General features: G+C 47.1%; 1 pseudogene; it reads right to left on the bottom strand.

Annotated features, from left to right (window-relative positions):
- Nucleotides 1-3014: 3014 nt before the first annotated feature.
- LOC148157537 (uncharacterized) lies at nt 3015-5062 on the bottom strand (annotated as a pseudogene).
- Between the last annotated feature and the right edge of the window lie 1112 nt (nt 5063-6174).

Raw genomic sequence — 6174 nt, 5'->3', positions numbered from 1 at the left:
ACAAATCTAGGGCCACCTCTCTGCCTCCCCATAGAGAGTACGACTGTGCCATTGACCTCCGCCCTGGAACCACCCCACCCAGGGGCAGATTGTATTCCATTTCTGGTCCTGAAAGAGAGGCAATGGAGAGATACCTTTCCGATGCCCTCAAAGCAGGTCTTATAAGAAAGTCTTCTTCTCCAGCAGGGGCAGGATTCTTCTTTGTGGGCAAGAAGGATGAATCTCTTAGGCCCTGCATCGATTATCGAGGTCTTAACGAAATTACTGTCAAGAACAGGTACCCTCTACCTCTCATGACTTCTGCTTTTGAGCTCCTTCAAGGAAGTACGGTGTTTACTAAGCTGGATCTACGCAATGCCTACCATCTGGTCCGTATAAGGGAGGGAGATGAGTGGAAGACGGCTTTTAACACCCCTTCAGGGCACTATGAATATCTGGTCATGCCCTTTGGCCTCACCAATGCCCCAGCCGTTTTCCAGGCATTGGTTAACGATGTCTTAAGGGATATGTTAAACAGATTTGTTTTCGTATACCTCGACGACATTTTGATTTTTTCCAAGGATCTCCCCACCCACATCAAGCACGTTCGTGAGGTTCTTCTTAGGCTCCTCCAGAATAAGCTATTTGTGAAGGCTGAGAAATGTGCTTTTCATCAGCCATCTGTATCCTTCTTGGGTTTTATCATTGCTCCTGGCAGGATTACCATGGATCCATCTAAGGTGGCAGCCGTCTTGGAGTGGCCCAAACCATCCAGTCGGAGGGAACTTCAACGGTTTCTTGGATTTGCCAATTTTTATCGCTGTTTTATCAAGGGTTACAGTTCAGTGGCTGCCCCTCTTCATCAACTCACTTCCACCAAGACTCAGTTCCAGTGGTCCTCAGAGGCAGAACATGTTTTTGGTAAGCTGAAACGTCTTTTCACTTCAGCTCCCATTCTGCGCTTTCCTGATCCGTCTAACCCCTTTGTTGTGGAGGTTGATGCCTCAGAGACTGGGGTTGGAGCCGTCCTGTCTCAACGGTTTGCAGATGATGCCAGGCTACATCCTTGTGCCTTTTTTTCTCGCCGGCTCTCTGCCTCAGAGAGAAACTACGACGTAGGAGACAGAGAGCTGTTAGCTATTAAACTAGCATTGGAGGAATGGAGGCACTGGCTGGAGGGGTCAACACTTCCTTTTACTGTGTGGACAGACCATAAGAACTTGGAATACCTCAAGTCAGCCAGGAGACTGAACCCACGACAGGCCAGATGGGCACTGTTTTTTAGCAGATTTGACTTCACTCTGGCCTATCGACCTGGCAGCAAGAACGTCAAACCAGATGCCCTTTCAAGACTTCATCTGTCCTCTGTCTGCTCTTCTGATTCTGTTGACCATGACTTCATCCTTCCCTCCAAGACCAGGTTAGCTCTAACCAGAATAGAGACCTTGCTCAGGAGGAGTCATCGGAAACAACCACCTCCAGCTCAATGTCCTAAGGGTCTTCTGTTTGTTCCCGAAGAGATGGTACCTAAGGTCCTTCAATTCTGTCATGGCTCTAAACTTTTCTGTCATCCAGGTATTACCAAGACTCTGGCTGTGGTTCAGTCAGGATTCTGGTGGCCCACTCTGAGAAAAGACACCCGAGAGTTTGTTTCAGCATGTGTCACCTGTTCCAGAGTTAAGCCCTCCAGACGTCCTCCAGCTGGTCTTCTGAGACCTCTGCCGATTCCTCATCGACCATGGTCCCACATCTCTTTGGATTTCGTCACCGGCCTTCCTCCCTCTCAAGGTAACACAGTACTCCTCACTGTGGTTGACAGGTTCTCTAAGATGACCCACCTCATTCCTTTACACAAGTTACCTTCAGCACCTGACCTCGCTAGGGTGATGGCTCGAGAGGTGTTCAGACTTCATGGCATTCCCCGCAATATTGTCTCTGACAGAGGACCACAATTCATTTCCCGTTTTTGGAGTGAGTTTTGCACCCTTCTCGGCATTGATGTCAGTCTTTCTTCAGGTTTTCACCCTCAGACGGATGGCCAGACAGAGAGGATAAATCAGGAAGTTGAGTCCAAGTTGCGCATCCTTTGTATGGACGCTCCTAGTTGCTGGTCCCAGAACTTACCTTGGGTTGAGTATGCCATTAATGGATTACCATCAAGCTCCACAGGTCTGTCACCATTTCATGTTGTTTATGGCTATCAGCCGCCCATTCTCTCTGTTCAGGAGGGAGCCACCCAGGTCCCGGCTGCCCATTTATCAGCACGTCGCTGTCTCAGAGTTTGGAGAAGGGCCAGAGCTACTCTCTGCAAGACTTCTGCAGTTTATGCCAGGAATGCCAATCGCCACAGATCCCAAGCCCCGAGATACCTGGTCGGTCAGAGGGTGTGGTTGTCAACGAGGGATCTGCCCATCAAGGTAGAGAACCGTAAGTTGGCACCCCGTTTTGTGGGCCCATTTCCAGTTACTAAGATCGTTAACCCAGTAGCTGTATGGCTCAAACTACCGCCTTCATTACGGGTACACCCCACCTTCCATGTCTCCAAGATCAAACCACTGATGTCATCCAGGTTTTGCCCTCCAGCCAGACACCCTCCACCCCCCCGACTCATTGATGGGGCCCCTGCCTTTACTGTGAGGCGGTTACTGCGTTCCCGACGTTGGGGCCGTGGCATCCAATATCTTGTGGACTGGAAGGGTTATGGTCCTGAGGAGAGGTCCTGGGTTCCTTCTCGCCTTGTCCTGGACAAGGACCTTGTCCGCAAGTTCCACCGCCAGCATCCGGACCAGCCCAGAGGGGCGTCGAGAGCCGCCCCTTGAGGGGGAGGTGATGTCATGATTTCATCCCTTCAGCTCCACCTTCTGTGTGCTGATTACTCATTACCCTCACCTGCTCTGTGCTGCTGCCTATTTAAACAGCTGCTCGTCACCAGCTCAGTGCGAGATCGTCTGTTGCCACTGTCACAGCTTTCAAGCCTAGTCCATGTTCCAAGTAGTCTTCTGGTTTCCTGATCCTGCCTGTTTTTTGACCACTGATTTTTGCCTTTTTCCCTCTGCTCTGAAGATTGTGCCCTCCTGTTGCTGAACCCTGCCTGGTCCTGACCCTGCCTCCTGATTGCCGTCTATTGGATTACTTTGCCTGAGAAACCCCTGTGCATGACCCTGGACTGTGTAAACGACTGGCCTCTGGTTTGTGGATTTTGTCCCTGTCATCTAGTTCCTCCCTGAGTCCCTGCGGCCCCCCTCTGCCCTTTCACCCTACCCTCTCCAAGCTGGCTTCCCGACCCCTCTGGTCCTCCACCTCCTCACTCACCAGTGTGACCACTCCCCTGTGGAACCCCCTCCTTTTCCCTTTATTTAGTAATAAACCTTTTGGTCTGATCTCTGGTCTTGGCTGCGTTTTGGGTTCTGGCTGATTTTCGCATACACGTTACAGTAACAAGCTGAATTTATGTCCACCATTTCATCAATTTAGTCTGGTGGTATGATTTATTTGGGTGTGGCAGAGTCTAGTCATGCTGAAGAGTTAGGCTTTTGTTTTTTCTCCCATCTGCCACCCCTATAGTCCTGTATGAACTTTGCTTTGCAATCCTTTGCCCGATGGTTCGACCCGCCACAACGCCAGCAGACATCTTTGTCCTTTGATTTATGACTTAGGGGTCGCTGCCTAAGGTGACCTTCTTTGCCTCTGTTTCTCCCCCGGCCTCTTGAGGAGCCGCGGAAAAAGACAGAGGTATCTACTTCTCCAAAATCCTCCAGATGAAAAACATCTTATCCTGTTTTTGTTTTGTTTTTTTTTTTTACTACTTTTTCTGCATGACGTGCCCACGTCATCAGCTGTGGGACTGAGGCAGCATCATATTCAACCAGATATTTTTTGATCCAGCCCTCAATTTCAGGGCGGAAACTTGACATTAAAGCGTTTTTTTAGTTGTTGTTGATATACGCTTTCTGGTCCTTCATCATAAGTGATCCCACTGTGAACTTTAAACTCTTTTTCAAATCGTAGACGAAAGTCGTCCACGTCTTCTCCAACTTTTTGTTTAATTCCTGACAGATGACTATAATTTGCCCTTTTACGAAAATTTGTTCTAACTCTCTCACACAACGGGTCCCATTGTGCTTTAAAAGCATCAGAGAGAGCAGGGTTAGCTCCTGGAGGGTATGGAATTGGAATTAATATTATTATTATCAGTTACTTTCCCTGTATAACTTCCCCTCACTTTTGTCCAATCCTTTCCTAATGAGGACATAGCTGTTTCTCCTGCTTCTACCCCATTTAGTCTATATGAATGGATTAATCCAGTCATGTCTTCTATCCATTTATCGGGATCTTCTGATACAGGCGTTATTCCTTCTACCGCCTTTCTGGCCTCTTTCAAGGTCCAGGGTCTAAAAACATATAAGTCTTGTGACAGCTGGCCATCTCTAGGATTAGGATTTGGGACCTCGATCATTGGATATTGTTCTGGCCCTTCAGGACTGTACATAACTCGAGGAGTTCTGTACTTTCTCAGATCATATGAATGTCCCTGACCACTTGGAACTGGACCCTCTTCATTATATAATGGTGGTGGAGAGACTGGAAGAGGAGGGTAAATTTTGGAAGGTGTGAAAACTGACACTGGGTCTGTGGTCAGCTTGGCAGGTGGGGTTCGTGCTGGAGTAAGAGTTGGAAGAGCTGAGGGTAGTGCGGCCTGCATGCCTGGGAAAGGATTTTGAACTGCACTAAATATGGGCTCATTATCTTCTGGTTTTACAAACAAAGTAGTGGCTTCCTCACAGGTATTAAAAGGTGTACTCGGCTGATTATCTGACGAGGCTGTTGATACTGAGACAGGAGCAGACGGAGCTGCTGCAGCAGTTGGGGGAGGAGCAGTCGGCCGTAGCTGCTCTCCCTGTCCCGCTGAAGCATTCCGTCAGGTTAACACCATTTCATTTCCTTCTGACCTTACAAATAAGTTATTTGATTCTACAAGCTTTTTATCTTTTACCTTTTTTTTTTTACACTACTCTCCAAAATTCCCACAATTGTTTGCCATTGATCAATTTTTTAGTTTCCCATCTATTTTATATTTCTTTTTCCATTATTTAAATCACTTACAATTTTAGCTTCAAAATTTTTATTTATTTAAATTTAGTCCAGGTTCGTTGACTCCTAGGGAGTCCTATGAACTGGAGATCTTTTCAGTAGGCCAGCAATTAAAAGACCTTGTTGTAGTATTCTCCACTTCAACTCTTTCGAGTGGGAGAATCTTTCCTTTGCATCCACAAGAGGTTTGCTGCTTAACCCCACTGTTTTATATGAGGTAAAATACAGAGCAGTATTTAAACCTCCAATCACTCTCACACTACTCTTTCACACACACACACACACATCAACAAAGCAGCAGACAAAACACCAATATCAGCACAGTAATAACAGAACAGTATTAACAAGCTTCCTATATACATGAGGAGTTACCCTTATGGGGTTTCCTCGAATAGAGTTTTAGCAGTGCGACATCATACAAGGATACTCAAACCTCTAAAAATGTTTTATTTATTGAAAATTCACCTACGTTTCTGTAGTTTTCGGGTTGTCCAGTCGGATCTCGTCACTCCGCCGTTGGCAGACAAAGTCGGACATGCGTCGCTGGCCCAGCGAAGAATTTGCTTCCTGGGTCTTTCTTTCCAGGTTCAGTTGACTCTGGCTGTGCACGGATTCAGCGCGTCTTCCTCTGCCTGACAGCGGGGGAGGGAGAGATCCCGGGTTTCGGCACCAAATGATAGGTACTTTTTCTCGAACCTATATAAAAGAACCACAGACAACGTATATGAATTTTATAGCCAAGCTTTTGCAAAAGGAGAAGTCTCCATCAACAACTTCTCCAAGCCGTTCACAGAGAGTTCTGATCTCCTTCCACGCGAGCCCCTGTTTTATTGTCCAAGCAGAACAGCCAAAAGGGGCAGTCAGGAAGAACAACAAAGGTCGTAAAACTTCTAACCTAAACAAACCAGCCAGGTGTGATATCTGATCTACGGTCTGAGCCCAGTTCAGCTCTAGGTCAAACTAACACAAGAAGAATTTAAGGTCTGAGAACCACAGAGTTTGACTGTCTAACATGAAGATAAACAGACAGTCGTAACCTCCAGGTCAGTACATACACACATAAGGAAGAGAACACTTTAAACAGAAAATCACAACAATCTATAG

This window comes from Poecilia mexicana, unplaced genomic scaffold (genome assembly GCF_051168715.1).
Source record: "Poecilia mexicana isolate PSO_F unplaced genomic scaffold, ASM5116871v1 scaffold_10, whole genome shotgun sequence".
NCBI classification, from domain to species: Eukaryota; Metazoa; Chordata; class Actinopteri; order Cyprinodontiformes; family Poeciliidae; genus Poecilia; species Poecilia mexicana.
The sequence above is the reverse complement of the archived record's forward strand: the minus strand, read 5'-3'. Positions and strand labels throughout refer to the sequence as shown.